The sequence below is a fragment of the Notamacropus eugenii genome, chromosome 3 (genome assembly GCF_028372415.1).
Source record: "Notamacropus eugenii isolate mMacEug1 chromosome 3, mMacEug1.pri_v2, whole genome shotgun sequence".
Classification (NCBI taxonomy): Eukaryota; Metazoa; Chordata; class Mammalia; order Diprotodontia; family Macropodidae; genus Notamacropus; species Notamacropus eugenii.
In genome coordinates, this window is record NC_092874.1 from 272,861,013 (window position 1) to 272,873,816 (window position 12,804).

Consider the following 12,804-nt stretch of genomic DNA (forward strand, 5'->3'; position numbering starts at 1 on the left):
GGGAACAAGGGAAGGGAGGGGTGTGATAGAAGGGAAGGCGAATTGGGGGAAGGGGTAATCGGAATGCATGGTATTTTTGGGTGGCAGGGAGGGGAGAGATGGGGAGAAAATTTGGTAACTCAAAATTTTGTGGAAATGAATGCTGGAAACTAAAAATAAATAAATAAACAAGAAGAAATGACAAAAAAAAAGAGAGAAGTATAAAGGTACAGGGAAACAGTTCTGGTAAAAATACTGAAACTAAACAGTTCCTCAAAGTACAAAAGACAATTTTAATGCACATATGCCTCATTCAAAAATGATTTACTGAGTTTGTGCATAAAAGGTCAATGGTTAAAAAGTATAAACTGTTTTTCTATAGTAAATAGCTGATAGGTACAAATTGAAAAAAATATTTATTGCTTTTCACATGCAAGTTGTTCCTGTACTATAGTTTTAACATTCCAATTTCTTTCTGCAATATGCTTTGTCAGCCTATTTCAAAAAGAATTAAGTTCCACAACAAATTTAAAAGGGAAAAATGGCAGTTATGAAAAACTACCTTTACTATCAATCATTGATGGCTGTGTTCTCATATACAATTCAGTAATAACACATTGAAATAAAACTTGAGAATTAAGTAAAATGAACATGGTTTCGATGTTAAATCAAGGTCTTTTGTTCCTGATTTTCACTGGTTTTCTAAGGTTTGTGAAATAGCCTCTAAATAAAAGGATGCTTTCTTTCAAGAATGTAGCCATTATTTGGAAGCTTTTGAAAGTCCTAAGTGGGGTAAATAGTCACCATAAAAAAAAATAAATTTATTTATGTGAAAACCTTTACAATTTGCAAAAGCAACTTTTAAATTATTTTCACTAATTAAGAAATGTTTATAAGAGAACTAGATTATGACTACGTTTTTAAAACTCTTAATGTCTAATGATTTGGATAATCTATACTAATTTTATATTTGTCAAATATAATCTAATTTTACATGTTTAAATAAATTTTCAGAAGTATCACTTCTATTTCACCCCACTGTTCAAAAAGAAAGCAAAAATCACCTTAATTTGGTTTGAAAGAAATTTACAAAACATTATTCAAAATAATCCATCATGAAGCCATGATTTTGGTTTAATCCCATGCTTTTGCTACTGTAAAAAAAAAAAAAAGCACAATGGCTACCATTTCTATTATTAATATTGCAGCTTTATTGATAATTGTTTGAAAATACAAAAAGCAAGGTTCTGCAATTTTCAAGAAAGTTATTTTGGTTGTGCATATTTCAATCACTTTTAAATTTAGAATAAGGTCACTCATATCGGACACTGTACCAAATTGTACTGAACAGAAATGAGCTAAAATTACCTACATCAATTATAGGTAGCATGATTATCAGTGTTAAATAGCACATGCAACATTATCATTATAAGGAACTATCACCCTTGTGTATAAGCGGTAAATGCCATATTTGAGACAGTAGGCAAATTGGCTGAATAGGTAAAACCATACACTCATGTTCAGTCTTCCTTGGAATAAAAATTTCTATCAGTCTCCCTACAATTAAAATCATTGCCTACTCCTGAACTAGATAAAGGTTAAACACTGATAAAGACAAATGATTTTGTTAACCCAAGGAAATAATGTAAACACACACACACACACACACACACACACACACACACACACACATACACAATCAAAAATAACTAAAATTACCCTAAAAATGTACAGACCTAAAATAACTGAGATATCAGCTATCAAAAGTTAAAAGGAATGAAGACAATTTACACTTTAAAAACAAAACAGCTAGGAATAGTTATTCAGGCTAAAGAACTTGAAAATATATTTTTTAGCCCAGGGACTAATGTGTCTTTGGTGTATGCTTTATTTACTCCACTGGACTACTTCACCTTTAAAAACAACATTTCAGAATTTTTCCCCTCTCCTGCCAAAAGTAGATCTTAAATGTAGTTTCCTACAAAGCTCTTCTTAATGCCTCTAGTCGATCTAACTTAAACATTTTGAAATATATGCCAACATATCCCCACTTAATTTTACTTATTGGCATAATGGGTAGAAATTTGTATAACTACTAACTGATCTGCAGCACTCTTGTAAAAGCTTCAATGGCAGAAACAAAAGAAAGATAAACAAAGTTCATAACATAGTCAAAATGTTAAAAAAAACACTGACATATACCTCATATCCCACTAAAGACAGCAAAAATGGGAATCCTACCCTCATACAAAATATGATCCACCAGCAATGCATGAAAAGCCAGTTAAGTTTTAAAAAAATGCAATATCTACATTAAATGCATGTATATAAATTTAATAAGGTGAACATAAAATAGAAGAGAAAAAAACTTCCACATATAAGGAAGAAAAGAAGCCTAAAAAGTAGATCATTCTAACTTGACTTCACAAATAAATGGAAGAGCTTCACAAAATTGTGATACTAATGCAAGTTATACTTGATACATTAGTCAATTAAGCTATCAGATATCTCCAATAGCTTTACAATAATTGTTCATTCACCCCTCAGATATTCAGGGGAGAAAGCCAATGGTATCTCAAATCTTCACAAGATAGATGCACATTTGTTTGCAAAGAAGCATCAATTTGTCTTTGAAATGCCACATTTGATGAATGCCATATTAAATTTACTAGATTAAATTTATCTTTTGAAGCCAATTCTTGCAAATTTCATTTCTCCCCATAGAACAAAGTATCTTTAATTTTAACCAGTTTTATTCAAAGGGGAAAAAGAAGAAAACCTATGGTTCATGTTTAATTGTACTAAATATCCTTAAAGACCTTTTGCAGCTTGGAATTGGCAAAATGACCTCTTTGGTTTAGCACAGTCATCAAAAAAGCTCTCTAATTGACAGCCTTTGGCAATTTCACCTGATGGGCCAAGAACAAGTACTCCAGAAGTGTAAATCCAGGTGGCATATCTAGACAATACGTACTGAAAAACAACATAGTAATTGCTATCCACAGTGGCACAAGAAAAAAGTAATTTCTTTTAAGCTAGGGGATTAAGATTTATGGAGAATGTAGAAAATTTTGACCAAACAAGAGATAGAGAACATTAAGAAGTGCAAAATGGATAATTTTGATTACATTAAATTGAAAAGTTTTTGCACAAACAAACCCAATGTGACCAAGATTAGGAGGGAAGCAGAAAGCTGGGAAAGAATTTTTGCAACTAGTGTCTATGATAAAGGCCTCATTTCTAAAATATATAGAGAACTGAGTCAAATGTACAAGAATACAAGTCATTCCCCAATTGATAAATGGCCAAAGGATATGAACAGACAGTTTTCAGAGGAAGAAATTAAAGCTATTTATAGTCATGTGAAAAAATGCTCTAAATCACATTTATTAGAGAGATGCAGATCAAAACACCTATGAGGTACCACATCACATGTATCAGATTGGCTAACATGACAAAACAGAAAGATGATAAAGGTTGAGGAAGATGTAGGAGAGTTGGAACAAGAATTCATTGTTGGTGGAGCTATGAGCTAATCATTCTGGAGAACAATTTGGAACTATGACCAAAGGGCTATAAAAAGGTGCATACCTTTAGACCCAACTATATCACTTCTGGGACTGTATCCCAAAAAGATAATAGAAATGAGAAAAGGTCCCACATATACAGCTCTCTTTGTGGTGGTCAAAAACTGAAAATCAAGGGGATGCCCAACAATTGGGAAATGACTGAACAAATTGTGGTATATGGATGTAATGGAATACTATTGTGCTATAATAAATGATATTCCATGATGCTGAGTGAAAGAAGCAGAATCAGGAGAACTTTGTATGCACAATAACCACAGTGGGCTACGAATTTTTCTGGTAGACCTAGTACTTCATTAAATGCAAAGACTTAAAAAATTCCCAATGGACGCTTGAGGAAAAACATCTTCCTTTCAGAGAAAGAACTATGGAACTGGATTGCAGAATGAAACAGAAAACTTTCATTTGTATTATATTTTGCTTTGTTTTATGGTTTCTCCCATTCAGTTTAATTCTTCTATGTAACATGACTAAGGTGAAAATGTATTTAATAGCAATGTATGTGTAGAACCTATATAAGATTGTACACCATCTCAGGGAGGGAGTGGGAAAGGAGTGGTGAAGGAGGGAGAAGGAAGAGAAAAAAAATCTACACTATATGGAAGTGATTTTAGAATACTGAAAACAAATAAAATAATTTAATAAAAAAATGATAAGCAAAGTGCAAAACCAAGATGGCAGAGTAAAAGCAGCATCTTCCCTCAACTCTCCCTCAAAGTCCTCCAAATACCTGTAAAATGATTCTAAACAAATTATGAAGGTACAGAACCCACAAAATGACAGTCAAATGAATCCTCAGCCTAAGACAAGCTGGAAAGTTCACAGAAAGGGTCTTTCACTCTTGGCAGGGAGCAGAACACAGTCCCCATGGACCACAGCAGCACAGACCAGACTGGGGACTGAATCACTGACTGTTACACATGTCTCAACCCACAGAATCCAAAGACAGCATAGAAGGTCAGTGGAAAAACTCTTTGTGTGAAAGAGGAGCACACAGTCTGGCAGGAGATGGGGGTAGCAGCATCACCCAGTGGGGGTAGCAGCAGCAGTAGCAGCATCAGAGGCTGCTTCTGAAGCTCTGAGACCACAAATGGTGGGGGATCTAGCAGTTGATAGAAAATTCTTGAAGCCTGGGATGGTATACCACCTGTATCCTCATCCCCACTGGAAGTATAGTCCCACCTTGACACAAAGTTAGAAAGTCAAGTGTATGGCTGAGAAGATGAGTAAACATCATAAAAGAAGTCAGACTATAAAATCTTATTTTGTTAACAAGGAAGATCATGGTGCACAACCAGAGGAGGGCAGCAGAGTCAAAGCTCCTACTTCAAAGGCCTCTAAGAGAAATACAAATTGGTCATAGGCCATGGAGGAGCTCAAAGAGGATTTTGAAAATCAAGTAAGAGAAGCAGAGGAAAAATTGGGAAGTGAAATGATATTGATGCAAGAAAATCATGAAAATCAAGTCAACAGTTTGCTACAGGAGACCCAAAAAAGACTGAAGAAAATAGCACCTCAAAAAATAGACTATCCCAAATTGCAAAAGAAGTCCAAAAGGCCAAAAAGCAGAACAATACCTTAAAAAGCAGAATTCACAAAATAGCAAAGGAGGTCCAAAAACTCACTGAAGAAAATGAATCCTTCAAAATTAGAATGGAGCAAATGGAAGTCAATGACTTTATGAGAAATCAAAAAATTATAAAACAGAAACAAAAGAATGGAACATAGAATAGAATGCAAAATATCTCATGGGAAAAACCACTGAACTGGAAAATAAATGCAGGAGATAATTAAAAAATACTGGATTGCCTGAGAGCTATGATCAAAAAAAAAAAAAAAAAAGAACCTAGACATCATCTTTCAAGAAATTATGAAGGAGAACTGACCTGATATTATAGAACCAGAGGGTAAAATAGGAATGGAAAGAATCCACTGCTCCCCTCTGGAAAGAGATCCTAAAAGAAAATTCCTAGGAATACTGTAGTCAAATGCCAAAGTTTCCAGGTCAAGGAGAAAATATTGCAAGCAGCCAGAAAGAAACAATTTGAGTATTATGGAAATAAAATCAGGAAAACACAGGATCTAACTGTTTCTACATTAAGGGATCAAAGGGTTTGGAACATGATATTCTAGAGGTCAGAGGAGTTAGGATTAAAACCAAGAATTACCTACCCAGAAAAACTGAATATAATCTGGCATGAGAAAAAGTGAATATTCAATGAAATAGAGGACTTTCAAACATTCTTGTTGGGGGTGGAGCCAAGATGGTGGACTAGAAAGACACATTTACGCAGGGTCCTCCCCACAGCCCATAAAATACCTGTAGAGAGGGACTCTCAACAAATTCTGAAGCAGCAGAAGTGGAGAACAACAGGGTGGAGGAGATTTCCAGCCCACAGTGACCTGAAAGGCCCATGGAAATGTTGGTTGTGCCAGACACAGAGCTGAGTGCAGAGCCTAGGCCAGCCTTGGCCACGTGGCATGGCACCATGAGACTCTGGGAGGAGGACACCTCGGGGGCTGAATCTCCAGTAGCAGTAGCAGGGCCTCAGATCCCTCGGCCCACAGGCACCAAAGGTCAGTGATGGGGCTTAATCAGCAGGCCAGGAAGGGAGAAGGGCTTTCCTATAGCTCCAGCAGCAGGCAGCGGCCACAGAGCCTGCACAGCAGCTTGTATGGAAGCTACATTGTTGGAGCATAAAACCTCTGGGGGCACTGAAGAGCTGAGTCTTGCCTCTGCCCTGGGTGAAGGCCCTGGCTGAGCTGGTCTTTGTCTCACACTGAATGGTGGCCCTGCCTATCCAGCTTATCTGAAAATCAGCCCCCAGTGCTGACTTGGGAGCTGGAGGCCAAGTGGCTGTGGAGAGGTATCTGCTAAGATTCTGGGCATAAAATTCCCTCTCTGCATCCAGACCAGTACACGCTTGATTGTGCCACCTTGGAGGAACTGAGATCTCACAGATTGCCAGAGTATACCCTACTCTTGAAAAAGGACCCAAAAGTCAAGTAACTGGTTGGGGAAATGCCCAAAAAAGGGAAAAAAATAAGACTATAGAAGGTTAATTTCTTGGTGAATAGATATCTCCTCCCATCCTTTTGGATGAGGAAGAACAATGCTTACCGTCAGGGAAACACATAAAAGTCAAGGCTTCTGTATCCCAAACATCCAAAATAAATATTCAGTATTCAATTCAGGCCATGGAAGAGCTCAAAAAGGATTTTGAAAATCAAGTTAGAGAGGTGGAGGAAAAACTGGGAAGAGAAATGAGAGAGATGCAAGAAAAGCATGAAAAGCAGAGCAATACCTTGCTAAAGGAGACCCAAAAATATGCTGAAGAAAATATCACCTTGAAAAATAGGCTAACTGAATTGGCAAAAGAGGTTCAAACATTCTTGTTGAAAAGATCAGTCGAATAGAAAATTTGCTTTCAAATACGAGAATCAAGAGAAGCATGAAAAAGTAAACAGGAAAGAGAAATCATAAGAGACTTATTAAGGTTGAACTGTTTGCATTCCTACATGGAAAGATGATATTTGTAACTCATGAGACCTTTCTCAGTATTAGGGTAGTTGGAGGAAATAGATAGATAGATAGATAGATAGATAGATAGATAGATAGATAGATAGATAGATAGATAGATAAATAGATAGATAGATAGATAGATAGATAGATAGATAGATAGACAGACACACAGATACATAGATAGATAATTGATAGATACAAAGATACATGGTGCAATGTGAGTTGAATATGAAGGGATGGAATCTGAAAAAATAAAATGAAGGGGTGAGAGGGGAATATATTGGGAGAAGGAGAAAAGGAGAGATAGAAAGAGGTAAATTATCTCACATAAAAGACATAAGAAAAAAGTTTCCCAATTGAGAGTGAGAGAGTGGAGGTGAGAACGAATGAATGGATGCTACTCTCATGAGATTTGGCTTAAGGAGGGAATAACATACACACTCAACTGGATATCTTACCCTACAGGAAAGCAAGGGGAAGGGGATAAAATGAAGGGTTATATAAGGGAGGGCAGATTGGGGAGGGGGTAGTCAGAAGCAAACACTTCAGAAAAAGGACAGGGTCAAAGGAGGAAATGGTATAATTTAGGGGGTGGTATAGGATGGAGGGAAATATAGTCTTTCACAATATGACTGTAATGGAGGTGTTTTGCATACCTACACCTGTATTGAAATGTTTGACTTCTCAATGGGAGTGAGTGGGGAGGGAAGAAAGGAGAAAATTTAGAACTCAAAATTTAAAAACAAATGTTAAAAATTGCTTTTTTCCTCTAATTTAATTGTTTTCAGTTTTCAGCAATCATTTCCATAAGTTCCAAATTTTCTCCCTCTCCCTCTCACCTCCCTCTCCAAGACAGCCTGCAACCTTATTTGGGCCCTACACATACATTCCTATTAAACACATTTTCACATTAGTCATATTGCATAGAAGAATTAAAATGAATGGGAGAAACCATGAGAAAAATAAAACAAAATAAAACATAAAAGAGATACATGTAACTAGAAAATGAGATATACATGCAATGAGGTATAGAAATCTGTCTTGCCCTTCAAGAAAGTAAAGAGAAAGGAGATAAGGGGGTGATGATAAAATGGAGGACTAACTGGGAGAAAGGGTTATGAGAATGCATGCCATCTGGAGGTGGGGGGAGTGGAAAGATGGGGAGAAAATTTGGGACGCAAAATCTTGTGCAAATGAATGTTGAAAACTAAAAATAAGTAAATAAAATCAAATAAAAACAATGATAAGCAAGCTACTTTATTACAGTCATCAAACTTGCTTTCATACTATACATCACAAATTTCAGTTTTCTTTCATGTAATTTATCTTTTGTCTGCATCCAGAATATTTTCACCATCTACAAATGATCACCTTTCCATCTCTAGGACCAACTGCAAAGCTGTCAAAACTGGCATCTAGGGGAAAGAGTGCAAATTCAAAGTCCATTGTTGTAAAACTGCTCCACAGTTTCCATAACTGAAAACCCAGGTTGATATATTTTTCCCAGGGTGTATTGAAGTAGCTAAGTAATGCTTCTCCAAATTAATTTACAGCCAGCATTCTTCCACATGCTCCAAGGCATTTTCCAAATAGCCCACCTTGATTGGATGAAAAATTCTGTTGCAACAGAGGCTCTCAGTTGAAGGTAAGCATGAGCAGCAGCTGCGTTGGCTCCAAGTCCTTGAGGTTGTAGATCAAAAAGCTGTCCAAGTCCTTGGTCTTGGGGTAGTGGCACACCAGGTGTTTGAGCAGGTTCTTGCAGGCACAGTGCACCTGATCTGACTAGCCCTCCAATGCATCAGTCATGAACAGGAGAACTCCATCTTAGGCATGACCTGGAGCCAATGGCCTTGGCACACTTGCAGATTCTTGGTCTAGCTTCATGTAGCGAGGCAGGCCATCAATTTAACAAGTGTTTCATTTTAACCTCTCGGAAGATTTTGATTCCTCTCTTGAATCCTTCAGGAACATTCCTATGTGATTTCATACTTCTTTGAGAATTCTTACTGTTTCATCTTTCATCAGATGTAGGTTCAATTGTCTTACAATATTCATTAGAACATTTGTTATCTTTTAAGTATCATAGTAGTCATTTTTCTTTCTTCCAGTTTTGATATTTCTCCAGCTGAAGAATCTGCTTGTGCTGTAGGTTTTCCATGCAGTCTTCATCCTCCTGAGTTCTTTCGTGGCTTCATTTCTTTTTGTAGGGTTTCTTCACATGCTGAGGAATTCATTTTTTGTCACTCTGTCCTTGTTCCCAGGAATTTCTTAGGGTAAAGGATTAGCCAGAGGTTAAAGTGAGTCCTCTTTCTTCTAGATAAATTCATATATTACCCCACATCCACAAGTGAGTGTTGTGGTAGAGTTCTGATGCTTCTTACCAGAGAAGAGCAGGATAATGGTGGAAGCAGAGTGGATCCCAGAAGTCAAGCCCATGCATCTACCTAGTAGTGCACCTTGATACAGTGAGGAGCCTTGTTGTGGGAGGGAAGAAGGGGAAATGGAGTGTGGAACCTGTTGAATGAGCTCATCAGGGATTATAATTTTCCACTGTTGATTCATCAGGCTTTTACTATTTTAAGCTTCTTGGTTTTATGACCTGTGGATATAGTTGTAAATTGTTCTACCTTTAGTGCAGCATCCTTCTTTTATGATTTTTTTTTGAGAGTAAATGGAGACTGGAGAAAATGTCTGGTCCTCCATATCATTGGCCATTCAATGCTTCATTAGTAAGATATTGTTGCTTCAACTCATATGGATGGATGTCAGCCTGGGAGGGCCTTTAAATTCCACTGCTATATCTTAGTCACTTAACAAAGCTTTGTGAAAATTGTCTAGCCATTGGAATGTAGCCATTTCATCAGGCTTTCTAAAGCTATTATTCATTTTACTAAATTTTATGTTAAGATTGATATTACATAAATGTATATAGATCTAAAGGTTTCCTCCTGATAAAACTTTGATGTGCTATCAATTTTGTCATTATTGCTTAACTTGTATTTTTCATAAAACATTCTTTTATATTTCTAAGTGACTAAATATGAATCATTTCATTTGCTCCTTGCTGCAGCTCTGAGCAGTAGTTATTGCAGATATTATAATAATTATTATTTTTACATAGGATGACATTAAGTCTCACAGAATTCAACACTTGTCCACAGTCCCTTAGAAAAAATCCCTTAGTATCATAGAATTGCAGATATATTGATGTAGAGTTACAGTTAGAAGGATCCTTCTTCAGAGGACATTATAACACCAATGCTGTGGAAAACCTTCTGGGTTTAGAGTTAGAAGATCTGCATTCCAATCTGTTGTCTTCCACTTACTATTTGTGCAAATCATTTAACCTCTTTGGGCCTGTTTTCTTACCTGCAAAAACAGACTTTAGACTTGATTGCCTCTAGGGTTTTTTCTAATTCCCGATCTATTATTCTTACCCAAGCCACGGATCCTATGTATAAAATCTCTACAAAGTAGTCATCCAGTTTCTTCTGGAAGACATTTATTGGTGGGGAACCCACTACTATCTGAAATAACCCATTTCATTTTTGGACAACTATAATTGGTAGGGTTTTTCTTCTTATAATTTCAAGCTGAAATCTGCCACCCTGTTCTTTGTACCCTTTACTATTTCTGTCTTCTGAAGCCATGTTGAACAATTCTGATTTCTCTTCCACACAATAGCCCTCTAAATATTTGAAAGTTTTCATTGTGTCATGCTTTTATAACATTATTTTTTCATCCTAAAATAATTCTTTCAACCAATTCTTGCATGTCATGCTTTCAAGTTCTCCTTTGGATACCATCCAACTTGTCAAAGTCACTTTGTGTGTGTGTGTGTGTGTTGTACAAAACAGAACACAATATTCCAGATGTCATCTATCTTGTCTCATGTTGCTGAGAAATCTGTGAATGAAAAAATAGGCATTATGTTCCATGATCTCAAGGAGATAGAAATCTTACTGGAGAGAAGAGATGAACACATATGAGACAACAGTAAAACTATATAAGATGTATAATGAAATGGTAGATTGTGAGGACTGGATTTCTAGAGTCATAGTAAGATGATATGACATCTAGAAAAAAATATCGTACTATTTTTGAAGACGTTATGCCATAACTAGCCAGGATTATGTTATCCATGGGCAGTGACTATATATCACAACTAGACAGTGTTCAAAATGCAAGCAGAATGTGGGCAAATTTCAAAAGCTGGGGAAACAATTAGCAAGATGATGAATTGAGTTTTCTGCTGTGCATCTAGTGTTGAATATGGTATGTTGAATTAAAGGCTTCTCTCCAGAAAAAAAGATAATATTTGGAGAACCTGAGTTTCTGATGGGAAAAACGATGCTCCTGACATTTAAATAAACTGGTGTCTACTTTACTATATTATTTTGCTTGTATATACTTGGCTATATTAGTTATCTGTAATGAAATGTAAAGATAACAAGTTATTTAGTGGTTAGAAGGTCAGTCTCAAAGTAAGGAATGTGTGGGCTCAAGTCCTTCTTTTGACAGCTAAAGAGTGTATCATCTCAACAAGTCTCATTACCTCACCTGAAGCACTTTAAGCCATTTGTTCAAGTGAGTTGGTAGAGGATATCCTCTATCCTAATGAAGTTTCAAGTCTGCTTTTCCCTCCAGCACTCCAAATCTTCATACTCAAAGCAGAGTCTCAAACTTTTGGGTTGAAATTCTAAACAGAAACACAACTCCTTGGTTTTTCAAATTGTTTTCCACCCTTTAGAAATTAGCTAGCATATATTAGGGAAGCATTATAGTTCCATGTCAGAGAATATGGTTGAAATCTATCTCCGATGCTAAGGATCTTTGTGATAGATGACTTCCTTGGATATCAATTTTCTTATCTTTAAAACAAATGGGTTGGACAAGATGATCTCTCAGTTCCACTCCAACTCTCTTCTGGCTATCATAAGATCATATCTTTATCACCTGTTGGTAAGTGGTAGTAGGGAGAGCAATTTAACATGGAGTTTAACAGGTCCATCACTGTCACTGTAGTTAGGTTCCTCTAAATTATCTGGCATTTATCTTGTATACAGTTAAACATTTACACGTTGTTTCCTATGATAAAATGTGTGTTTCTCGAGAGCAAAGACTTTATGGGGGCATTTGGGAGAAATACAAGTCTTTCTATCCCCATGACCTAACACATAGTAGGTATACAAAAATAATATAATAAGATATGCTTGCCTTAGTTTCCTCATCTGTAAAATGAGCTGAAGAAGGCAATGACCAACTTCTCTAATTTCTTTGCCCAGAAAACCCCAAATGGAATCACAGAGTGTCAGACATTACTGAAACTACTGAACAACAAAAGACAGTTGCAATTCTCCAGAAATTTCTAGTCTAATCAGGGAGAGAATGTTCAAATAGCTATTTACAAAGATGCTATATACAGGATAAATTGGATTTACTTAGGATCATAGTTAATAAACATTTACTAAGTGCCTATGTGTGAGGCACAGTGCTAAATACTAGAGCAAAAAAAAAAAAAAAAAAAAAAAGAAGAACAAGACAGTTGCTGCCCTGAAGGACTTTGGAATCTAATGGGGAATATGAGAAGCAAATAAGTCTGTACAAACAAGATAAATATACAATTAACAGAATATAATCGAGAACAAAGGTGAGTCTGAGAAGGGTGTGGGGTAAAGGAGAGGCAACTTCTGGTGGCCTTCAAAGCAACCTCTT

The 12,804-nt window shown here is 36.4% G+C and overlaps 1 pseudogene; it reads right to left on the reverse strand.

Moving 5' to 3' along the window:
• Positions 1-2,721: 2,721 nt before the first annotated feature.
• LOC140532046 (divergent protein kinase domain 2A pseudogene) lies at positions 2,722-8,649 on the reverse strand (annotated as a pseudogene).
• Between the last annotated feature and the right edge of the window lie 4,155 nt (positions 8,650-12,804).